The 26,291-nt window shown below is 44.3% G+C and overlaps 1 protein-coding gene across 2 annotated transcripts in view; it reads left to right on the forward strand.

The window, feature by feature from the left end:
• ATP10B (ATPase phospholipid transporting 10B (putative)) overlaps positions 1–26,291 on the forward strand; it is a 620,908-nt gene that overhangs the window by 351,440 nt on the left and 243,177 nt on the right. For both annotated transcript variants that reach the window (XM_073581014.1, XM_073581015.1), the window contains exon 3: positions 6,997–7,143. The gene's annotated coding sequence lies outside the window, so the exon portion shown is untranslated. The remainder of the gene's footprint in view (positions 1–6,996; positions 7,144–26,291) is intronic.

The raw sequence follows: 26,291 nt of genomic DNA on the forward strand, positions 1-26,291 counted from the left end.
TCCAATCCTGCCCGTCTCCATATTTGCCCATGTGTGACTCCAATCCTGCCCCCTGTCTCCATATTTGCCCCTGTGTCTCCAATCCTGCCCCCTGTCTCCATATTTTCCCCTGTGTGGCTACAATCCTGCCCGCTGTCTCCATATTTGCCCCTGTGTGTCTCCAATCCTGCCCCCTGTCTCCATATTTGCCCCTGTGTGACTACAATCCTGCCCGCTGTCTCCATATTTGCCCCTGTGTCTCCAATCCTGCCCCCTGTCTCCACATTTGCCCCGTGTGACTTCAATCTTGCCCCGTCTCCACATTTGCCCCGTGTGACTCCAATCCTGCCCCCTGTCTCCACATTTGCCCCTGTGTGACTACAATCCTGCCCGCTGTCTCCACATTTGCCCCTGTGTGTCTCCAATCCTGCCCCATCTCCATATTTGCCCCTGTGTCACTCCAATCCTGCCCCGTCTCCATATTTGCCCCTGTGTGACTACAATCCTGCCCGCTGTCTCCATATTTGCCCCTGTATGTCTCCAAAACTGCCCCGTCTCCATATTTGCCTGTGTCTCCAATCCTGCCCCATGTCTCCATATTTGCCCCTGTGTCTCCAATCCTGCCCCCTGTCTCCATATTTACCCGTGTCTCCAATCCTGCCCCGTCTCCATATTTGCCCCGTGTCTCCAATCCTGCCTCCTGTCTCCATATTTGCCCCTGTCTCCAATCCTGCCCCCTGTCTCCATATTTGCCCCTGTGTCTCCAATCCTGCCCCCTGTCTCCATATTTACCCCTGTCTCCAATCCTGCCCCGTCTCCATATTTGCCCCTGTGTCTCCAATCCTGCCTCCTGTCTCCATATTTGCCCCTGTGTCTCCAATCCTGCCCCCTGTCTCCATATTTGCCCCTGTGTCTCCAGTCCTGCCTCCTGTCTCCATATTTACCCGTGTCTCCAATCCTGCCCCCTGTCTCCATATTTGCCCCTGTGTGACTCCAATCCTGCCCCCTGTCTCCATATTTGCCCCTGTGTGACTCCAATCCTGCCCCCTGTCTCCATATTTGCCCCTGTGTGACTCCAATCCTGCCCCGTCTCCATATTTGCCAGTGTGTGTCTCCAATCCTGCCCCCATGTCTCCATTCTGCCAGGGATACATATTGCCCCTTTCAAAATTAAAAACTTTCTTCTTACCTGACCTCGCTCCTGCGCTGAAGATGGAGCTGCTGCTGTGTGAGCTGAAAAGTCCTGTGGTGACGTCATCGTCATGTGATCAGGGGGCGGATCTGATCAATTCTGAAGGCCTGTGATAATGATGACATCACCACAGGTCCTTCAGCTCTTCTCTATCTTTCGGATGTCGGGCGCTGTGGCGGCTCTGCTGATGTGTGTGCTGCAGGCCCGATCGCAGCGCTCACTTGGGGCCTGCCCGGCGCCCCTATGACGCACAGCACTTGGGGCCCGATGACTGGCAGCACAGGAGCGTGGCCCCTGATCTGCGGGCCCTCTTCTGTACTGATGTTCATCGGGCCCCATACAGCAGTAAGGGCTGTCATGCCTTGATGGCGGCCCTGGAGGGAACACTGTGTTTAATGATGTCCATGGCTTCCAGACTTTAGGCCGTCATTGCCTGCAAAGGATTCTCTACAAGGTATTAAAAATGAACATTTTATTTATAGTAAAGTTAGTTTGTCCAATTACTTTTGAACCCCTAAAATGAAGAGGCTTTGTACCTAACTGGTTGCAATTCCTAAATGTTTTACAGGATATTTTTTTCAACCCCTTTAATTAAACCTGAAAGTCAGTTACATCTCAGTTGTTTCATTATAAAACCAAAATCGTGGCATGCAGAGTCCAAATCTCGAAGATTTGTTCAATGACCAAATATTTCTGGACCCAGCTGTGTGTGTATATATAATGTCCAATAATTGTGCTCACTGTGTGTGAAATATACAGTAGTTTGCAAAAGTATTCACACACTGACATTTTTGGCATTTTGCTACTTTCTGCTATATACTGACTGACCACCTGTGTTCAGTCTAAGTGTCACATGCACTTCCTTTCACTAAGGATGTGACTTATTAAGGTAATTGCTTGAACCAGAAATGTTTTGGGCACTCTACTTGTCCTTCATACTCAGTCCTGCTTTAGACCCATGACCGTCTAGCGTTATATGCTTGGGATCTTGTGGCTTGGCTTTCTCTCCTAGGACCCATTTCCAGAAAGTCACTTTTGCTTCGGATCACTCTATTTCTTTTCTTCAGTCTCCTCTCACTTAGGGTCACCCCAGAATGCAGCACTGCTCATATTGGACCTTCAGGTCCATTTACTAAACACTCCATGCCCTATCTCCCTTTCTTACAAGAAATTGTCAGTTTCCCTGTAATTCTGCCTTTCCAACTCTGGACTAGTCCTAATCATTAACCTTAGATATCCCTATGGCCAAATTATACATATTATTAACGAACATCACATTTCACATTAACACATCACAGCATAGAACATCACGCAACATTAAAACTTATTTCTTCAAGAGGTAAACATGGGCAGCCTGTCCCTGTTCATACCCTTACCTTTACACATGACTATGAGATGATTCAGTACAATAGATAGGGTCACAGCCTGATGATTATTGTGGCTAAAGCACATCCATTGTTTTCTGAAACTACAGGAAGTATGAGTCTAAATAAAACTCCAGTAAATGTGAAAATCTCAAGATTCCTATTTTTTTTAATAAAGATTGTGATATGAAAGAGTGCCAAAATGTAAAAAAAAAATGATTTACATAAACTTGATTATAAATATGAAATCATTTTCGATTTCCATTTAAATGGACATATCATAAAGTCAATAATTAGCAGTCCATAATCTGTGACAGGTTTTAACATATCACCATGATTCTAGTTACTGTAGTTTACAGGATGACTTGGACAATATAAGTAATAGTCATTAGACTGATTTAAAAGTGAAGTAGAAGTCAAAGAGGTACCCAGATGTCTAAGAATATCTATGTACTCCAACATGGCTGAATATGGTTGTGTTTGCATGTAGGGCACTTCTGGGGCATGGCGATGCCAACAAGTATAAAGATGTCTATGGCCTCCAACATGGCTGAATATGGTTGTGTTTGTATTTAGGGCATCTCCGGGGCATGTCGATGCCAGCAAGTATAAATAGGTCTATGGCCTCCAACATGGCTGAATATGGTTGTGTTTTTACTTGGGACATCTGTTACGCACTGGCGGAACGCACCAAATAATATAATGATAGTAGGTGCGCTCGCAGCCCAGGGTCCACCGTGCAGAGGTGATAAACTGCTTAGAAATGGCGGATGTATATAGCGGTATACAAAGGTCATACGCGGGTTAACGTCACCCAGTGTGAACAGGAGCAGTCTCTGTTACGTCACAGAGCCGCAGTACCGCGAAACTTAAATGCTGGAGTCTGTTAGCACTCACAGAGCTCGGTAAGGGGGCACTCAGAATGTGGTTATGGAAGTCTTCCCCAAGGACACGGGGTCAGAATCCCTTTAGACCTTCTGAGCATGTGGCGTCGCACCTGCGGACACCACTATAGACGCTGACCTTGGAGAAGTGTTGAGCACGTGCACCGTGGCGTGTAGAGCCAGCGGTGGACACTGATTCTAGTCTCTGACTCAGCCTCTACTTACACCTAGACCTGGGCACTTGACAGGCTAGGCTGCACAACACATGCGTACCAAGGGTAGGGGTTTCCAATGAGTCATTCATCAGAGACATTCATACATGCATACAACACTCACTCCACATGGTCTAATCTTTGTCTTTTATAGCAGCGTCCTTCCGGGACCTTCCTGACCTTCCTGATGGTCCAATCTGAGCTGGAGAAGGAACTGAGCATGTGACCTCTAATCTCCAATGAGAGGTTGTCCCACGGGCATGCTCAGTGGACCGAAAGGAGAACTTAGTCCCTGTAGTAGCTCGTTGCTGATCAGCCTGTGTTGCTATAGCTGGACCAGAGGTGGCAACAGCAACTAAACCTACAGAGCAGGTCTGAGCAGAGCGCCTGGATCGACGAGTCTGCTGAGCAGCCTCCTGTGCGGCCGGAGAGGAATGGGAGCCTGTCGAATGCAAGGCTCGGGATTCCTGCTGTGCAGCGACCAGAACCCGACGCCTAACAACATCTCTGCGGCATGGCGATGCCAACAAGTATAAAGATGTAAATAGCTGAATATGGTTGTGTTTGCACTTTGGGTATCTCTGGGGCAGCGCAATGCTGACTAGTATAAACATGTCTATGGCCTCCAACATGGCTGAATATGGTTGTGTTTGCACTTAGGGCATCTCTGGGGCAGGGCAATGCCAACAAGTATAAAGATGTCTATGGCCTCCAACATGGTTGAATATTGTTGCATTTGTATGTAGGGCATCTCTTTGGCAGGGCTATGCCAACAGGTCATTCATGAGCACACTTTGTTGTTTGATGGCGTTGCTTTAAGATTTTAACAGCAGATTCTTACCAATTTGATTTCTCCATTTTTTGTCTGACAAATTAGTATAACCTAGTACTGATATATTAGCATACATAATGCAAAAAGATAATCCAAGTTTCAAACTTGATAATTCATTATTTTAAGATGTTGTATCACTTTTTTTTTTCAACCTAGATATAATTGATATGGATCAATGCACGCAGGTAAAAATCAGTCATTGAGAAATAATTTGTTTTCAGGCAATAACTGTGTAATTAGCCAAGTATCCATCTGTGTTCATCATTAAAATCTCTTCTGTCAAAAGTATTGTTGTAATTTGGCTTTTCAAAATTGATCACAATCCAAAATATCAGTATTGTAACATTTTATTGATCCTTTTCAGTCCTATTTTTCCCAACATGGCCTTTTTTTAGGTAATTTAACAATTTAGTAGGAAAAGAAGGCATGTTAAAAATTATAAACAAAAATTTTTCACCTGGTAAATTGCCAAACCCCCCAATGCCACTGCACCAGAGACTGGGCTGTGAATGGTGGAAGGAGTCAAATGCGCATGTATAGCACATTATCACTGCTGGACAAGTCGTCACGATGGGGAAAGAGGGTTAGCAGAGTGGCGGTACTTAAGATTATTCTTTCCAATTGTTCTACACGCTTTAATTTTGTATTTCTAATCAAAAAATTTTTCATAGTTTTAATAGGTTGTAATGGCAAATATCATATCTTTGAGAAACTAAAAATGTTACTCTTATTGATGATGAATGTGAGCTAGGTTTAGTGAATATTGACGTATAGTCACGCAGGCGCGGTAGGAAGGACATCATGTGATGTCAGAGAAGGGCAGCGCTAACTGCGCATGCCCAAGAAAATATATTACAGCGCAGGCGCCAGCATTTGAAATGAACGCTGTGGAGGCGGAGCAAATACTGAAGGAGGAAATGAATGATGGATGTGATGCGTCGGTGTCCGAGGGGGAAAGACCTGCCCCGTTCAAACTTTTGGTATGTCTGGCTAATTTTAAATATGCTTATTTCTGTGGTGAAAGGGACGCTAAATAAAAAAGCCACCTTGACAGAATGCAGCATTAGTGCTGCACAAGGTGGCTCTTTCACTTAAAAACGCCTGGGGGGGTGACAGGTTCCCTTTAAAATAGTTTTCCCCCTCTTTAAGTCACGGAGCATCATGCTAAGATTTTTGCCAGCTATCCAAGGATATGTTCATAGTAAGATACTTACTGAGTTTTTGAAGCACACACTGAGTGGAAACTCTGAAAAAAGACTGATCACAAATCATCACTTGCGTGTCTATTTTTTTTTAAGCCACTTTCCTTTTTTTTGTCTTGAGGTATTAGATTCTGTTTTTGGCATCAAATTCATTGACATAGCGCACACTTTTCATGAATTTGTAGCAAAGTAAAAAAAACTATTTTTTTTGTCTTCAATTGCTTTTGTGACCTTTGGGGCAAAAAGTCAAAATTTGGCGCCAAGAATTGCACCTAAATTTGCAGCACTTCAAAAGTCGCAATTGATAAATTAGCTGAAATCATCTGGAATCGCTAAGTTCCACCCATAAAATGGGAAAAAAAAAGATGAGCAGATATAAAATAACTTAAAAAAAGGCGCAAGTAGGATAATGAATAGGGTGTAAACAACAAAAATTCACAAAACAACCGAAACTAGATAATAAAACAGGAGCAAAGGCAATGATGAATCAGAGTCTAAATGTGCTTACAGCCTTAGGCCATGTACACACATTCAGTATTTGGTGAATTTTTTACCCCAGTATATGTAAGCCAAAACCAGGAGTGGAACGGTCAGAGGCAAAGCATAATAGAAATATTTGCACCACTTCTGCATTTTTCACCCACTCCTGGTTTTGGCTTACAAATACTGGGGTAAAAAACTCACTAAATACTGAATGTGTGCATGTGGCCTTAGCACATCTGCTGACATATTCCCTCTATGTAATCTGAGGACTGCATGAGGAAGGGGTTAAAACACAGATTTCAAGAATGTCACATGTCCGACTGTGTACTGTTGTTTACTTTTTCATTGTAAGGACTACAGCAGCTACGTCAGCACGTGCATGCTAGTCTGACTCCGCCCCCTCCTGTGATAGGCACCTCACTGTATATGGACATTGTATATACAGCCTGGTGTGGGCGGGGTTGGCTTCCTCAGCTCTGGTGTGGTTCTAAATTTAAAACCTCTGTGTTAGAATGGCTGCACCAAGCAATCTAAATGATACTACACAGCATTGGAATCAGGGTTTCTTTGGCTACATCATGCAGGTCTCAGGTGAGATAGCAAAAACCTGCTGACTGATTTTTCTATAGCGGCTATGACTGATAATTTGAAGAGGATTTTAGACCAGGATAAAATAAATTTTGTACTGAAACTGTGAATTATAAACGGTCTTAGCTATGCATATCTTCCTTTATAACATTGATTTATGTGATTAGTAGGATAAAAATGGTCTTCAAAGAATTATGAGGTATTTGCTTGTGAACACTTGACTGTAAAATCATTCAAACACCAAGTTTTTACTTTTACAGAAACCAAAACTCATCATTACGGATCAATAGTTGGCAGTGAAGAATAGCAGCGATGGAATCATAAGTTCAAGTCCAGCTGATTTTATACTTTTGTAAAAGTTTTTACTGACCAAATCGGTTTCCATTCAAAACGCCAAAAAAATTTTGGTAAGTTAATAAATTAATTTTCCAATATTCCATATAGTACATATTGTAGTACATTCAGCCACCATAGGAATTTTACAGCAGGGAACAGAGACAAACGACCCCAGACTAAGCATTAGTGAAACACGCATTGGTTACTGCCGGTCATTGAGTCTGCGTACCCTGCTGGGCTAAACTGCGGTGACCTCGGTGAGATCCTTGCTAGCACCTGACAAAGTCTCACGGTGCAGAGGCGAATTTACCAGGAGAATTTTGCTGCGGTGCAGCACAATAAACGCCCAGTGTTTGGGGGGGCCGAACCCAAACAGTAGCACGGACTTCCTGGTGAAGTCCGTGTTTGATGTCCGTGCCCGAACAGTAGGTGTTCAAGACTGACGCCGAACTTTACTGTTCGGGTTCACTCATGTATAATTATGAACTCTTGTCCTTTAATTTTAATTTTTTTTTACAGTTAACATTATCACTTTGATTAATATGTCCCTTTGCTGCACTTTATAATCAACTATTACCGCACTAGAAAAGTTGCCTTCACATATCAAATATTTAACCCTAAAGAGAAGATAGGTGGTACTAGAGTTATAGTCCTCTTCCTCTCTGAAGAGACAATTTGCAAAATTAGCATATTTCCCAGAGGAGCATTGCAGCTTTAAGTCTCCTCATCTCGACATGCTTAGCATGTCATTCTCCACAAGGAGAAATGATACTTCTTGGATACCCTAAAGATAATAAACTTACAATGTGTAAATAAGGTGGAAAGTATTGAATGTGTCTAAAGGGGGTTTTACACTAAGCAATATCGCTAGCAATATTGCTAAAACGTCACTGGTTTTGTGACGTTATAGCGATATTGCTAGCGATTTCGCTATGTGTGATACTTACCAGCGACCGGCTCCCCCGCTGTCCATCGCTGATCGCGCGAGAATGTCCGTCTCCATTTCTCGTCGGGCGCTTCCTGCTGAGACTTCCTGCTGTGACGTCCAGCGACGCTGGACGCGGGCGGGAGGACGTCAGGATCGCTGTGTGTGAAAGGTAAGTATCGTGCGCTGCGTCGCTGCTGCATTGCTGTGAGATCTTTCTGTATGAAAGCTCACTAGCGATCATTTAGCGATGCACCAGCGATCCTGACCGGGTCGGATCGCTGGTTGGATCGCTGGTGCATCGCTAAATGTAAAAGGGCCTTAACAATAGGCTAGTCTCATCCAGTTAAAAAAAAATCTAAATTTTATTAGTACCTTACTTAAAAGGACACAATAATGTTCTTGGTCACAACCAATAATGTAATAGAACATTAGTATTCAGTAGAAAAATATTTTTATAAGTAACAAGGGTTATAGAGCATGTGGGGGAGGTAATTGCAAAGAGGACCTCAATATTTTCCCTTGCACTTATTCCCTAGTAATGCCCTTTTCTAGCCACGGAAGTTGGCACCCTAATAATGCACACAAGTCGTCTCTAGTGATGAGCGAGTATACTCGTTGCTCGGGTTTCCCCGAGCATGCTCGGGTAGTCTCCAAGTATTTGGAAATGCTCAGAGATTTAGTTTGTCGCCACAGCTGCATGATTTGCGGCTACTTGACAGCCTGAATACATGTGGGGATTGCCTGTTTGTTAGGAATTCCCACATGTATTCAGGCTGTCAAGTAGCCGTAAGTCATGGAGCTGCGGCGACAAACTAAATCTCTGAGCATTTCCAAATACTTGGAGACTACCCGAGCATGCTTGGGAAAACCCGAGCAACAAGCATACTTGCTCATCACTAGACTCGTCTCGCCCTGGTTCACCCTAGGTGGCCCTAGGTACTTGGTACCCTTCACAGAAAGAGATACTCTGACAAGCAAATTCTATTACATTATTGGTTGTTACCAGGAACATTATTTCTTTCAATTTAAGTAACATACTAATAACATTTGGATTTTTTTTAACTGGATGAGACTAGCCTATTAAACCGCAAGGGAAAACATAATTTTGTATTTGATCCCAGACAATATGTTCTAAATTTCCTGATCTGCTATTTTCCATAGATGTTCATTGTTTACTATAAAAAAAACTTTGTGATATTACTTCTGGTCGTTTCCCATGTGTAATCGAACATTTTGTTCAGACACAATTGTTAAGGACGTTTTTATTATTTCGCTGTGACTTTTTACTTACTTTCATATCTGGAATGTAGCTGGGTGGAAATGTTCTCCACAGCTTTATGACTCCAAAGTTAAACAAAGATCTGGCGCTACAGAGTTGATCTAACACTTTGCATTTGAGTTAAAGCAAAAATTTAAAGGAACTTTTCAGAGGATTTATGCATCAAAATTAAACCAACCGCTTATCGAGAACCGTAACAGTTTGATAAATCAGCCCCATTGTTTTCAAAGATTTTACGCCACAAAAGAGACTTAAAGCTTTGAAATGTCTCCAAATTTTTGCACAGTTTTTCCACAAACTCGCGCTAGTATGAATCTGCTAAACCAAAAAGGGTGGAGCTGGGGCTGAGCCAGGTGGGAAAGGGGCAAGACCACACCACCTGTTAATTTCATGAAATTTGACAGCAGTTGTACTTCAGAAATGCTACTCCAGAACTGGAGTATATTTTCGGCGCAGTGCACGGAAGCACATGCCACTTAGTAGAGGCGCTAAATTCATTAAACGGGTTGTCCCATCAACAAATTACATTTTAATCAATAGATCTTGTAATTAAAATAAGTTTCACAATTGGATGTGTTAAAAAAGGGTTCCTGTGTTGAGATAATCTGATAAATGTGCCCCTGCTGTGTACAGTGTAATAGCTCTGTCTGCCCGTACATGGACATGGTCTGAACGTACCACAGCTCCTGGCCAGGGGAAGACGCAAAGGAAAGTATACAGACAGGTGAGCATGGGATTGTGGCTGCTGCTTTCTATAAGGTAAAACATTTCCCTGCCTGTTTAAAATCTTGTCTTAACTTACAGAAAGAATAATTTGTGATCCCATCCTGTAATGTCTTCATACTATTTTGATTCTTCTCATGACCATGTGCTGTAGAATGATCAGACCATGTTCCTGCATGGTCAGAGACATCACCACAAACTGTTTGCAGTAAAGCAAAGTGTACCTGCCCCACTTAATCTGTGCATGTGCTGGAAGCCTGTTATGATTGAGTCACCGTAGGAGGCAAAAACAGAAATGCTAGCTAAGTCCAGAAAACCAGAGAAGTTGGAAGCTATCGGATTGCAGACCCCTGAACCTATCAACACAACTAGCAGTAGCCGTGGGGGGTTCCTACGATGCCCTAGACCCCTCAATCACAGCCGGAGAATTAAATAGGCCTAAAGAAAGAAAGGGGAAATCTAAACTGCCCCAGAGCAGACCCCAAAGCAATAGGCAGCCCCCAACATATAATGACGGTGAAGCAAGATGAAAATACTAACACAGACAGAAAGATAGACTGAGCAAAGAGGGGCCCAAGCTAACTAGATAGAAAAGGACAAGAAGGCTGCTGTCTGCAATCCGTGAAAAACCCTATGAAAATAAGAGCCAACAAACTGACAGTGAAAAAGGCCCTGAAGACGCTAGGCTTCAAAAAGCTATGTCAGCACTCAGGAATATACTGAAGACAGAGCTACAGGCAAAAGGAGATTCAGCTCACCCCAGCAGGGGATGGCAGAATACTGAAAAGCAAGGAAAACAAAAAACAAAACAAAAAGGCTAACAGCCAAAACAGAAAACTTAGCTTTAGGGGAGCAGGAATCAGACTGGTGTCCTAGAAGTCCACAGAGAAATCACCTGCAGGGCAGAAGGGCGTCGACTATAGTCCTTGCCAACCCTTACAACCTCAGTAGTCAGGTATGCAGACACGGATAGGACTAGGGCTCCATTCAGACTAATAGGTCCTAGAGCCTCTGCAAAAAGGTTACTGACATGGACACTGATAGGAACACATTCAGACACACGGATCTCGGATACTGCTTCTGGGGACTTGGCCACACACGAATCGGGAGACAAGTTTTAGGCACTGTACACACCTGGACCAAGGACTACAGATTCAGGATTGGCTACACAAGGACCAGGGACTAAGGATTCAGAGCTGGCTGCACAAGGATCAGGGACTTCGGGTTCAGGGCTAGCCACACAAGTACCAGGGACTTCGGGTTTGGGGCTGGCTACATAAGGACCAGGGACTTCGGGGTCAGGACTGGCTGCACAAGTATTAGGGACATTCGGTTCAGGGCTGCCCACACAAGGACTTGGGACTCTGTGTTCAGGGCTGGCTGCATAAGAACCAGGGGGGACTTAAGGTTCAAGACTAGCTGCACAAGGACCAGGGACTTTGGGTTCAGGACACTGGCCACACCAGGACCAGGGGACTTCACAACTTCACTAGTAGACTACACACTAGCTAATAAAACTTTGCTATTTGGCCACGCCCATTTGTACTTTTTATGTTATGAATGAGTCACCGAGGAGGAAAAACAAGCTAAGCCACAGAAAACCAGAGAGGTTGGTAACTAAGCGGATTGCAGACCCCTGATCCTATCCACACAACTAGCAGTAGCCGTGGAGCGTACCTACGATGATCCTAGACGCCTCGTCACAGCCGGAGAACTAAATAAGCCTAAAGCAAGAAAAGGGGAAATCTAAACTGCCCCAGAGCAGACCCCAAAGCAAAAGACAGCCCCCAAACATGTATTGTCGGTGAGACAAGATGAAAACACAAATACAGATAGAAAAATAGGCTGAGCAAACGATGGGGCCCACACTAACTAGAAAGGACAGGAAAGGAAAGATGCTGTCTGCAATCACGCACAAAACCCTGCCAAAAAATGTCCAACACTTTCTGATAACATAAACCCTAAAGTCGCTAGACTTAAATTCCCTATATCAGCACTCTGGTATATTCTGAAGACAGAGCAAAAAGAGACCAATCTGATCAGGGACAAAAAGCAAACTGGCATAAACAGAGACATAAGAATGGAAATTCAGCACAGCCCCAGCAGGGGCTGGCTGACCACAAAAACTTAGTAAACCAGACCAAATCTCATGTTAAAAAATAGCAGAGCACACTTAGCTTGAGAAGGCAGGAACAGAACTGGAAACCAGAACCTCAGGTGTTGTGAGCTCATTTTCAGGTTTGCCTCTGGCTTCTGGTGAGGGTTATGGAGCTGGCTGTGCTGACAAAGGAGTAGTGAGTTCTCTATCTGGACTTCCTCTGTTGGTGAAGGGAGGTAATGAAGCTGATCTAAATGGCAGAGACCGGCCACCTGAGGAAGAGGACTGCGATTGGACATCAGGAGTTTCTGATTGGATTTAAGGCAGCCGACTCCCTAGTTTCTTGCTGGTGTTTTTTCCTGACTGTGGCTCCTGGTTTCCAGTTTGGTTCCTGCCTTCCTAAAGCTAAGTTTTCTCTGCTATTTTTCATATGAGTTTTTGTCTGGTTTACTTAGTTTTTGTGTTCAGCCAGCCCTGGCTGGGACTGGGCTGAATCCCCATTTTTGTCTCTGATCAGTTGATCTCTTTTGCTCTGACTTCAGAATATACCTGAGTGCTGATATAGTGATTTCAGGGCCTTTTTCTATCAGATGTGTTGGACATTCTTTTTGGCAGGTTATTTGCGTGTTTGCCGACAGCAGCTTTTCTGTCCTTTCTAGTTAGCGAGGGCCCCATCATTTGCTCAGCCTATCTTTCTACCTGTGTCTGTGTTTTCATCTTGTTTCACCGACAATACATGTTGGGGGCTGTCTATTGCTTTGGGGTCTGCTCTGGGGCAGTTTAGATTTTCCCTTTCTTTCTTTAGGCTTATTTAGTTCTCCGGCCATGACGAGGCGTCTAGGACCACCGTAGGCACGCTCCATGGCTACTGTTAGTTGTTGTGGATAGGATCAGGGGTCTGCAATCCGCTAGTTACCAACCTCTCCGGTTTTCTGGGCTTAGCTTGCTTTTTGTTTTTTCCTCCTCGGTGACTCATTCATAACACTCAGGGCAGGAAAATCACCAGCACAGAATTAGGGAGTCGCCTGTCTTAAATCCAGTCAGAGACTCCTGATGTCCACTCACAGTCCTCCTCCTCTGGTGGCAGGTCTCTGCCATTTAGATCAGCTTCATTACCTACTGTCACCACTAGAGGGAGCCCGGATGGAGAACTCACGACTCCTCTGTCAACACAGCCAGCTCCACCACCCTCACCAGAAGCCAGAGGTAAACCAGAAAATGAGTTCACAACACTTTTAAACAAGATGCCTCCCAGCTAATTTCTGGTCGCCATCTTGCAGGTGTGCTCTTATACTAAATGCCTCCCTGCCATTGGCTGGGGGCATTTGACTATGTGCACGCTGCCACTTTAAGAGCAGGGGAATGCGTGCAAGTTCACTAGGCACGTCACCGGGACTCAGAAACTCGAAGGAAGCAGGGAGCATGCTAGGGTCCCCGCCGCGCAGCCTGGGCTGTAAGTATGCAGGTTTCCCTGCATGGAGGGGGATGGGGAACCATGCATGGGCGCCGGCAAATAGCGTTATACTTCTCATAGGCCATTTGGACTCGACTTGTGCTGAAGTGGTTTTTCTAAATCATGCAAAATTGTCCATTACCATCCTGTATAGCATGGTGTGGTAAGGTAGCCTATATCTTTTAGAGAGGTTCCCCTTAGAAGTGTAATATTTAGCATAACTTTGTTTTTTTTATGTTTTTTGTCATTATACTTTTGTTTGTTCCTTACAATCAATCATTTTGTTAGGTATTCTAAAAGTCTATTACAATTTTCTTAATGGCTTGTACCATAAAGACAACTTCGAAACTTATTTTCTAGAATTATTGACATGCTGTATGCTGTAAATTCATGTAGGGATACCAAAAGCAAACATACAGCATTCATATAAAAGTCTTAATTTTCCAGGACTGTGTCTCTGTTTTATAAGCCTTTTGTATTTTGGCTAAAAAAAACCATAAAATGATGTCCATAAAATTTAACTACCTAACTAACCATCTGTAGGTTATAGTTTGTTACAGCTTTTTGTTAAGCAGTGCGTTCATCAGATGTTGTCTGACCTTTTACCAACCCAATTAGTGGGCAGTCATCTTTGTTCTGAATTTTTACAATTGGAACATAGGGAAAATAACTTATATAATAGGGCTACAACATCAAACCCAATTACATCTCTTTATGTGGTTACTATGGTTTGCTCTGTTATGCAGGTGCTGTTAATATGATCAGTATCTGTAGTTTTAGTTTAGAAAACTTTTCAGAATAGGCTGTCATGTGATTGTACATGAGGAAGAACTCTATTTCTGGCAATTAAATGACTTCTATGCCTGCAGTTTTCTTCTATACAGGCGCTATAGCCAAACTTTCAGTTGTCTCTGTGCTAGTGATTGAAGACCAGCTGTTATGTCTTTTCCAGGAGATGGTTTCCTGTTCTTCTGTGTAGCGCACACACACTCAGAAATACAGACCCTAGTTAGATGCAGTGCTCTCACTTGCATAAAAAAAAATGAAATAAAAAACTTCCACATTCAATATAACACTATATAAAAACTACAACTAAAGGCACCAGTCACTCAAGAAAGGGAGGAGAACACAGGCTGCCTGATCAGGGAAAGTAGATAACATGTACAGTAATTAGTAGCTATGGGTACAGAGCTTATATACATTTTGTAACAGTAAAATAAAGTGGATACCCCTATGGGTTACGATAGTCAAAAAGATGGTAATACACACGTCATTATATGCCAAAAAAGATCCAATATGGCAAGAATGGAAAAAGATAAATCCTGACAACTCAGGCAGTCACCCTCACAGAGACAGAAGTAGCCACATGAAAATAATTATGCCATAGCTCTGAGCTGGGTGGCTGTGAATTAAAGGGGTTGTCCGGTCAAAAGCAATAAGTCTGCAGTCACTCTACGTGACTCCCCCTAGCGCACGCACTTCACTGCAGGGATTTTCCAGTTTCAGAACCGGGAACATAGGGTATGTATGAGTTATACATACTCCCATCCAATGGGCACCGTCTCTCTCTCCGTCCACTTGTATTCAGTGAGGCTGCACCCTCTAGTCAGACATGCCCACTGGACCTTCCACATAACTGGTGGGTATGAAGGGAGGTCCTCAACTGTTTTAGGTATTACTTTATCCTGTTCTCCACCCCATTCGATCCAGAACCTGTATGAAACTTAAGATCCTAGAAGAACATTTTATTATAAAAACATAATTTACTTATACCTCTTTTTGATTCAGATGTCTAAAAGTTGGGACCCCAGGAAATAAAGGGGTAAGGTATTGCCCAATAAATGTAAAGATTCAGTCCATACAAAACAGAATTGAGATGGACATTATATATCTAGTCTGTGTTTTTTTTGTCATGACAAGGATCTCCTGAGCTTTAGGACTTGCAGGAGAAAAAGTTGCAAATAGCAGAATAAAGGTGTATATGGAATCCATAAATGAGAAAAAATGTAAAGAAGATACATGTCCCATGGCATTCTAGGAATTATTTCTGAAAGCTTGTAATATCTATTATGTGCAGCATTGATGTCTACTCTTATCGTAAGAGCACGGCTTGGGTTTTACACTTATGCAATGAGTTTTCATTAATATACTAAAAACAAATTTATACAATCCAGATTATTGCCTGTCACTAACTAATTGGAACAGTAATTGCACAGTTATTTCCCCTGTTTATAATTATAAAGTAACTGATGCAAGAGGACGTGACTGTTTCGTTAGGAAGTACCACAAACCGGTACTACTGATGCAGTTGGTAATTGTTTTCCAAATTGGCTTTTACCCACCTCACCTATTCACAAAATTGGAATATTGGATATTTTTTTGTTTATCAGACATTAGATATATAGGTACAGTATATGTTGTGAGTAGCATAAAACTATATCCCAACTTTACATTTGATATGTAAGTGAATTAAGAAATCTATTTGCAACCAAAGGCCTGGAGGTGTACATATTACCGGTAAATATTGGAAAGTCAGTTAAAGTAAGGTGTAAGTGCACTTTTACCATATTGGAAAATCAGTTAAAGTAAGGTGTAAGTGCACTTTTACCATATTGGAAAGTCAATTAAAGTAAGGTGTAAGTGCACTTTTACCAAACTTTTCAGATGCTATAAGTTGTGTTGAGGGGGAGGCACATTCGGAGAACCCCACCGATTTCTGAAACAAAGGAGCACTACTCTTATCCAACACAAAAGACAGGCTTGGTAGAACGTCTATGGAGTCTGTCTTGTCTTAAGTCTAGGAGGAGAGCAGTTCCTGACTTGTGCTCCTTTGTTGTGGCAATCGATGAAGGTCTCACAACTCCGATCTTCACCCATCAAAATGTCAAAGGTTTGTAAGAGTACACTTATACTGCTATGCTCTGTCAATGTGGTTCATGTTATGTTTTTTTTCCTGAAGGGTTCCTTTATGTTCAATTAGATTATATAGCACCAATTTTCAACCATCTTGTACACAGATTTTCAGCCATTACACTAATCCCTTGTGGACTTCACTATCTAATTTTTCTCACTTATAAAGCCAGTTGTTCAATGAGTCTGTTTACAGACAATGCTTGGATACTTATGGACAATCCCATAAAGAACTGCCATGCCAAGGTGGCAGCAGAAACAACTTGCTTTGAATCATTTAATTAGGATGATGTTAAGGGCCCCGTCACACATAGCGACTCACCAGCGATCCCGACAACGATATGAACTTATCAGGATCGCTGGTGTGTCGCTACATGATCGCTGGTGAGCTGCCAAACAGGCAGCTTCACCAGCGATCAGCACCAGCGACGACGAACGCGCGCGTCATTGTGTACCTTAGATACCAGCGCACTGGTGCAGGGAGCTGGTAACCAAGGTAAACAGCGGGTTTCTAAGCGCCGCGCGGCACTTAGAAACCCGCTGTTTACCTTGGTTACCAGCTCCCTGCACCAGCACACTGGTATCTAAGGCACAAGAGGGTTTCTAAGCGCCGCGCGGCGCTTAGACACCCGCTGTTTACCTCGGATACGAGCTGGGAGCTTGCTGATCGTTGCTCTCCCACCTGCCACACTCAGCGATGCGTGCTGGCCAGTGGGAGACCAATGATCAAAAAAAGTCCAGGGCTTTAGAGCACTATCAGTGATACCCGGCAGGGGGGCCGGTCGCTGATACCTGTCACACAGGGATGTCGCTTGTGAGATCGCTGTTGCGTCACAAAACTTGTGACTCAGCAGCGATCTTGCTAGCGATCTCACTGTGTGTGACGGGGGCTTAAGGGATCCATCTGGCGTAATAGTAGATGAGGCTTTATATTAGGTCATTGTGAAGAATAAGCAAAGACACAAAATCGTGTTTTGCACAACAAAGCTTTAATGATAGTCAGTCTTCAGCCAAAACTTGAGAACTCCGATTTGGCTAGAGATAAAAATTGTCAGCACTATCCAAATTGGACTAGTTTATCCAATATTCTTCCCATAACAGCAGTTCGGGAGAGATAAGGTAGGACCAATAATCATCCAAATAAAAGTTTTTAGACTTTTAATGCAGCTAATCTAAACATAAGCAGATTGTGGGGTTTGTTCGGTTTCTTTTGTTCTCTTACTTTTTAGCCACGTACTCAATGTCCATTTGTAAAAACTAGATATCAATACCAGAGAGAAAGTGAGAGTCTATCAATAAAAAAAGTAAAGGCCGGAGCCAGCCGCCCCCTCCAGTGTGGGCTGAGGCCGGCATGACAATAGGTTGGAGGGGATTGGGGCAAGGATTTAGTGGGGTGAGTTTATGCTAAGGAGCATTCATAAGGGCAGTTAGGGGTGGGGACACTTTAGTTTCCCGCTCACAGTAGGCAAGAACAGTCCCCTTGTCACACTGCTGCTCCTACCATGTCATCGGTGGCACAGATTCTGGAGAGCCTCATGTTAGCAGCTGAGGCGCAGCCACCCAGCTGGCTGCAGGTGCAGGTTTCCAGAATCATCGGCAGGGAAGCGGGGATGGTGGCGGTGGAATCCCCATGTAAGCGGCGTCTGGTGCAGTCGCCTGACGCAGCTCCCTGGGCCCAGCACAGGCGCAGGAGCCTCTCCGGGGACACTCCAGGCTGAGCGTCGGTTGTAAGAGGCCCCGGTCTAGGAGGAATCTGCCGGCCAGGCTGGGTCCAGCCGGCGGTTAGCAGGCCTCCACATCAGCATGTGTTGGGGCAGAGCCTGTGCGCACCAGGACTTGTGGGACCAGTGACATCACGGCGGGTCATCATGGCGATGATCCAGTTGAGCGGTCCACCTCTTTCTCTGCCTCTGACAACAGGATGTTCCAGGATGTCCAGCTGGCAGGCGGTATTCACCTGCAATCAGGGCTATTGGCCCTGTTATTAACCCCTAAAATGCCTTCTACAGCATCAGGACCCCCATTGACTGCCACGCAGCCTCTGTTTCCGGTGGATGTATCAGGCAGTGGGTAGGTGCCTGCCAGGTCATCCTCTCAATTGCAGCCTGCTGGTCCAAGCGGGTTCTATGGAGTGGTCCCTTCCAGCGTTGTGTGGCCTCCCAGGGCCATTTACTCAAAATCCTTGGGATTCGGACCTCAGGCACCTGAGGGTTTATCAGGCAGGATCGGCGCAGCTGACGGACGTCTGGACATGGGATCTACAGCTAGTGGGATCACAGCTCCCTCGCTGCCTGGTGAGTATTATTCTATGTCTTGTCTGTTGCCTCCAATTTTGATGTCTCTAGTGATGGAAGGTAATAGAGTCTGTAGTTTCAAGTCAGGGGGTTTGCATTCAGTCGGATCCTATGGGGGACGGGGTTAGAGAGATCCTGGGGAATGTGAGGGATTTGCTGACCCTTTTGGAAGGAGGTAGGTCGACTCCAGGGCATATAGCTGCATGGGTTGGCTCACAATATATGGGGCATAGTTTTTCAGGTATGGGATCGGTAGTGCTGACCAGACTGTCTGATCCAGTGTCAGTGTCAGTTCAGACAGAAAAAGGGAATGAGTGTAGGATTCACTTGGATGATAGGGCTCATGGGGAGGTGTATGTGTGTGTGTGTGTGTGTGTGTGTGTGTGTGTGTGTGTGTGTGTGTGTGTGTGTCTGTTTTGAAGGTCCGCTGCTGGCTCACCTTAAGAAGGAGTTACGGGGAAAAATTTGGAAGGACGAATATGTTGAAATTTTTTTCCCTGCTTTCTTTGGAGAAATTTAATTTGGATAAGGGAAAAACGGGCGATAGTACAAAGGAGGATGAGAAGCGTAGGTGGCATCTTATCCCTCAGACATTTGTTAATTGGCTTCAGGCTTTTGCCATTTTTGCAAGTCTTATAGGGGAAAAGGGGCCTGAAAACTGCTCTCCCTATTCTGCTATTTGGACTCCATTGGGGAGGACCATAGGAATTATGGGAGATAAGCATGGCTCCGTTATGATGAACAGTTTCATCAGAGGAAAGCTATTCATCCGGCAATTCGGTGGGATCAGAAGGATATAGAGGTGTGGTTGCGAGTTATGGCGCCGACTAGGTTTGGTCATTCCTTTCACGGGGGGGCTGGAGTTTCTGGCCAGTCCACTACCCAGGGCTGTACACAAGGCACTGGGGGACAATTAGGGCAGTCAGAAGTTCAAAAGCCCGGTTTATGCTGGCAGTTCAATGAAAGATATTGTAAATTTGGAGCCTGCTGCAAGTTCAAGCATGTCTGCTCGCACTGCAGTGGTTCCTCCCATGGCGCGGCCATATGTTTTAAAAAAAAAAAAAAAAAAAAAGGCGAAGGCAGGAAGTAATAATACCTAAGGAGAAGATGCCAGTAAAGCCAGATGGTCCCTTATCTAAATAGGTTTCCGGAAAAGTGTAAGACTGAAAATTCCTGCGCTGCCTTTTGAAAAACCCAAGGTTCTTAAAAATCTTAGGTCAGCGCAGCAATATGCGGAGGTGGTTTCGGAGAAGTTGGGTAAGGAAATTGCTTTGGGCCGGATGTCTGGACTGTTTAGTGATCCTCCCTTTGAGGATTTGGTTGTCTCCCCCTTGGGGGTCGTACCTAGGAAGGAGCCAAATAAATTCCGGCAAATTCATCATTTGTTTTATCCCCGGGGAGGTCGGTGAATGATGGAATTGATCCGGAGCTTTGCTCTGTGATTTATACGTCATTTGATGAAGTGGCTCTTTGGGTTAGGAGTTGTGGGAGGGGGGCTCTTATGGCGAAAACAGACATTGAATCTGCATTTAGATTGTTACCTGTTCATCCTGAGAGCATTAGATTGTTGGGCTGTTATTGGAAGGGGGAATTTTTCGTTGATAGATGTTTACCAATAGGTTGCTCTTTGTCTTGTGTGTTTTTTGAGCCCTTCAGTTCTTTTCTTGAATGGATTGTCCATGATGTGTCAGGTTGTGACTTGCTGATACATTATTTGGATGATTTTTTGTGTATTGGTCCTAGTCATCCTGGCTGTTGTGAAACCATTCTGAGGGCAGTGGAGTGGGTGGCAGAGAGTTTTGGGGTACCAATAGCTCTGGAAAAAACGGAAGGGCCCGGTACGAGCCTTTGTTTTTTGGGCATTGTGATTTACTCTGTCAATTGGGAGTTCAGATTGCCAGAGGAGAAAGTGGTAGTGTTGCGGGAGGGGGTTGGCTCGGGTGCAGGGTCTGAAAAAGTTGTCACTGCGGGAAGTTCATTAGCTTCTCGGTAAACTGAATTTTGTTTGCCGTATTATCCTAATGGAGAGAGTTTTCTCTCATCGATTGGCTAGTGCCACTGAGGGAGTACGAGCTCCACATCATTTTGTTCAGCTATCTGGAGAGCACAAAGCTGATTTGGAGGTTTGGGATAAGTTATTAGAGCAATATAATGGCCGTTCATTGCTTTGGAGGAGGCAGTAGAAAACTGTGACTTGGATTTGTTTGCAGATGCTTCTGGTGGGGTTGGTTTTGGGGAATACTTTAGTGGTGAGTAGCTAGGTGGCTGGAGGATTGTTTTTCGTCAGGCCTGGTCAAGAATATAGCATTGTTGGAGATCTTTCCCATTTTGGTGGCAGTGCATTTATGGAGGAGGGATTTTCAGGACAGGAGGGTACATTTTTATTGGAATAACATGGTGGTAGTGTGTGAGATTAATAGATTGACGGCATCTTCACCTCCGGTGATTCAGGTACTTCGGCAATTGGTCTTGACTTGTCTGTCCATAAATACTTACGTTACGGTGTCTCATGAGCCAGGTGTAAAGAATTCTATTGTTGACTCGCTATCTCGTTTACAGTGGGAGCGTTTTTGGTTGTTTGCCCCGGATGAGGAGTACAAGGGGTTGAAGTGCCCAGCGGAGCTTTGGAGCATGGTCTCTTGGCTGCAGAGTCCCTAATTAAGTCATCCTTGGCTGCCAGCACGTGTGCTGCTATCCAGTCAGTATGGTGTTCATGTGATGGTTAGTTGGCATTTTGTGATGGTTGAAGCACTGTTGAAGATCAGGTAGGAGCTTTGCTATGGTTGAGTCAGGGAGCTGCAGAAAGTTGGTCATCAGTGAAGGCCTTGCGGATTAGCGTGGCTTTGACTTTTCCTTTGAAGCTATGGGGTCAGAGGGACTTGAGAAAAGTGTTTTTGGTGAAACAAGCGTTAAAAGGGTTTAGAAGAGGATATTGTCGAGGTGATTATAGGCGTCCGGTTTCTTTTAACGTGCTTGAACAGTTAGGTGGAAGATTGAATGATATCTGCAGTTTGGATTTTGAGACTTGTCTTTTCCATTTGGCTTTTTCGCTTGCTTTTTTTGGAGCATTAAGTGTGGGGGAAATTGTGTCTCCCAGTAAAAGAAGAGGGGGAGGTCTCCTAGCCAAGGATGTGGTGGCAACAGCAAAGAGATTGGAGTTTTGGATTTGGTGGTCAGGAACTGATCAGGACGGAAATGGTAAGCAGGTAGTATTAGGAGCGGTGCCGTAATCCATGATGTCTCTGGTGCGCTTCTTGCAGTTTTTTAATGGTTTTTGGCCTTGTCAGGAGGGGCCGTTATTATGTCATGTGGACAGTTCCTTCTTGTCGAAATGTGAGCAAACAGCAGGAACGCGGGATGCAGTGACAAGCAGGAGGCAAATAAGGGTTAACGGGTATTTAATTCAGCTGTGACTCCACGCAGGGAGATAGATAGGTGAAAGAGGGAGTTTGGGATTCAACACAGGGGTAAATATTCAACAAAAAGGTAAACATATCAGTCTGATGTTTTCAGAGCGTGGAAGCTTGAAGATCCCACGGTGGGGTCGCAGACAATGCGTGAAGTCTCTTGCCTGGTCCTGGAGAAACAAGAGGCACTGTCTCCTGACAGCCGCGATGTGTCCTAACTCTCCTGCACATGGCTTCGCAGTCCCGTAACAAGGTGTCGAAGGAGAAGTAGCCTGCGGGGCCTCTTTGGCTGGACAAAGTTCAACAGTGGAAACAATGTAATCCCCTATGAGAATATACTATACAGAAATAGAGGTTGTCCCCAGAAATTTCACAATATTTGGGAAAAGTGGTGCAACTCGCCCCTGACACAACTACCTCCTGATGTCATAAACTCTTCTAGTGTGTGATATAACCCTTGAAGTGTTTTCTTTTTCATTACAGAATGGGATGCTTTACGCGGACTGAGTAATATTTGCTTACTATATTTTGACTTACTGTAAACTCAGAATCCTGATTCAGAACTCTTTAATGATGCAATGATATTGAGAACAGAATACACTATGTTTAATATTCTATTTTATTTGTGCTGTTTGTCTACTTTAATATTGGAAGTATGCTTTTAAAACTGAGGTTGTGAACGACGACTTGATGGAATACTCCGTTTTCCTCATACTGTAATGTCTCATGTTTAATATGTCATTGTGTGGTATCTTTCAATAAAAAGTTTAAAAAAAAAAAAGGTCAACAGTGGAGATCGGGAGTACACTGTCCGACCCATGTGATCCCCCTGGTCGAGCCTGCAGCCCGCTCCGTATACAGTCAGAGGTGTGGTACGGAACGTCACTTCGGTCTCGGAAGTGAGCACACCCACAATTTTAGGCTTCTCGCGGTCTGTTGGCATCTGGGATCACAGCACGCAAAACGGCCTGGCATTCTGGTATGGTGCTGCGGGGAGTGAGCAAGCCTTCATCTGCTGCGTTCATTGCCTTCCCGCCAAAGACCCCGTCTTTCTGAGCTCAGAGCTTTTTATCTCTGACCCGCTCCCTGCAGTCAGGTGTCCAGACCTGTCCCGCTCAGAAAGTCCTCCCTCCTGGCAACAAGGGTAACTGCACCAGTAGTTCCTGCCCCGCAACGAGAGAAGCACTGCCAGATGTATTGCTGGAGATGTTACTGACCCGATCCATCTCCCTACAGAAGTTCCAGTTTATTTCAGTGTTTAGGAAGGGTTTGGTTTTGTTGGATCTGGATTAGAGTTGAGCGAATATCTCCCACCACAGCTGCATGTGTCGCATGGAGAGAGCCTGTGTTGTGCTGTCCATGCATGTGCTGTGACTGCGACGCAGCTGCGGCAGCAATCAGCTGTCCACCTAGCACAATACAGAAAGCCGAGTTCCTGCTGTAGCTTATTCGGCAAGCGCTATAGCTTGCCGAATAAGCGGGGAACCGAAGATATGCGCTAAACTCTAATCTGGTTGCCTCTCACTTTGCATCTCATTGTTTTTGGTTTGGGTTGGCAACGGAAGCAGCAGTGTGTGGGCTGGGTCTGAACGTAGTGCAGCGGATTGGTAGGTAGGATTCCAGGTGCTATCAGAGTTACATTAGGCCTCAAGAAGTTGGGACAGAATTACACAATTAAGGTTGATTTGTTGGTTATGGGAAGGGAATGTTGCAGCAAAATATTTGTGTTTTTATTGTATTCGTATGTTCACTGCTGAGTGCTGCGTGCAGATGTGAGGCGTGAGGGTAGACGGCTCGGTTTTTCCAGGAATGCGGCAGTGATCAGGTGGCTTGGTTTCAAGGGGATGGGGTGGAGCAGGGTTTTGCAAGAAGTGCATAGCAGCACCAGTCTTGATAGACCACCTGATATTGTGGTGTTGCATGTTGGGGGTAATAATCTGGGGGTATGCCGTCTTCAGGAATTAGTAAAGGACATTAAGCACGACTTGCTTCAATTATTGGTGTCTTTTAGAAGGATGACCTTGGTGTGGTCAAAAATTGTTCCTCAGAAATGTTGGCATAATGTGAGATCAGTGGTAAAGGTTCATAAGGCCAGAATAAAAGTTAACAGAACTGTGTCCAATTTCGATTGTAGGAATGGGGGAGTTGCGGTTCATCACTTTGATTTGGAAAAAGGGGAAAAGGAATTTTGATTCGTGGATAGGGTACATTTAAATGCTGTAGGCAGCGATCTTTGGGCACTTGACTTGCATGACAGTATCGAAAAGGCCATAGTATTTCATCGTAGGGGGGTCTCAGGCATTTGACGTGGTCAAAAGCCTTCATTGTGGCGGTTGAAGGGGGTCCTCGAAGTTGATGCTAAATTGGTCTGGGGGATCCATGGGAATATGGATTCCTCAATTGGCAATACAATATGGTTTTGGTCTGGTGATTTTGGGGGGATTTACGGCAATGTTTTGTCAGATCCCCAGGGTTTAACTGGACAAAGGAGCCCCTTGGGCTGTTGGTGCTCCTGAGCCAGTGGGGTGATGGCTGGGAGTAATTTATGGTCTGTTTATTATGTCGACGATTTGTTTTGTTAATCAATAGAGATGAGCGACTTTGCCTTTTTTCGGGTCGAGTCGGGTTTCATGAAACCCGACTTTCGCAAAAGTTGGGTCGAACACAATCGGCCGATTATCGTGAAAAGTCAAAGGCCGACTGAAACACGAAACCCAATGCAAGTCAATGGGGAAGAAAAGTCGTCAGTGAGTGGAGGACAGCAAACACACCTACAGTGCCCATTTTAATGCCAAAAACATCAATTCTTATTACTTAAGCTTGTCAACCTTAATTTACTTTATAATAATAGTTAGGCATTGAAAACTGGGGGTTATTTGGCTAAAGTTTTTTGGGGGGGTAGGGCTGGCTCCAGATTTTCGTGGGCCCAGGGCCAAAGAGTGTCACTGGGCTCCTTTAACACATGCCACAATTCATGATCCTCTGATACGGCAGAGAAATAGCAGGATAGTACAATGAAAATTACTTCACTTCTTACATCACATGACTGATATCCATTTTAAATTCTCCAATAGCTCCAAAAACGGATAGTATATTACTCCATACAGTATTATGGCCACTGCATAGTGCACCATACAGAGTAATGAGGCCCATATATTTCTCCATACAGAATCATTGGTCCCATGGAATATTCGATACAGTGTATGATGAGCTCCACATAATGCTACAGTATATGTTGGTCCCCATGGATGAAGCTCCACTGTCTTATGGGCCCAAATAATGCTCCATATATAATGGGCCCCATTTCTAATGCTCCAGTGTATAATGGGCCCTGTAAATGCTGCTCCAGTTTCTGATGTCCCCCATTTGGAAAGCTCCAGCATATGATGGGCCTCACGGATGATGCTCTAGTGTACGATTGGTCCAAATAATGCTCCATATATAATCTGCCCCATTTACAATGCTCCAGTATATGATGGGCCCCATGGATGATGCTCCAGTGTCTTATGGGCCCAAATAATGCTCCATATATAATGGGCCCCATATCTAATGCTCCAGTGTATAATGGGCCCTGTAAATGCTGCTCCAGTGTCTAATGTCCACCTTTGGAATGCTCCAGTGTATGGTGGGCCCCATATATCATTCTCCAGACTATAGTGCTCCCCAAAAATTGCTCCCAACCTTTAAAACAATGAAATAAGTCTCCTCGCTAGGGAATCCCTGTACAGTCATGGCCAAAAGTTTTGAGAATGACACAAATATTAATTTTTACAAAGTCTACTGCTTCATTTTTTCTAATGGCAATTTGCATATACTCCAGAATGTTATAAAGAGTGATCAGCTTAACAGCAATTACTTGCAAAGTCAATATTTGCCTAGAAAATGAACTTTATCCCCCAAAACACATTTCAACATCATTGCAGCCCTGCCTTAAAACGACCAGCTAACATCGTTTCAGTGATTGCTCCATTAACACAGGTGTGGGTGTTGATGAGGACAGGGCTGGAGATCAATCTGTCATGATTAAGTAAGAATGACACCACTGGACACTTTAAAAGGAGGCTGGTGCTTGGCATCATTGTTTCTCTTCTGTTAACCATGGTTATCCCTAAAGAAACACGTGCAGT

Source organism: Dendrobates tinctorius, unplaced genomic scaffold (assembly GCF_039654945.1).
Source record: "Dendrobates tinctorius isolate UK_male_01 unplaced genomic scaffold, ASM3965494v1 ptg000067l, whole genome shotgun sequence".
NCBI lineage: Eukaryota > Metazoa > Chordata > Amphibia > Anura > Dendrobatidae > Dendrobates > Dendrobates tinctorius.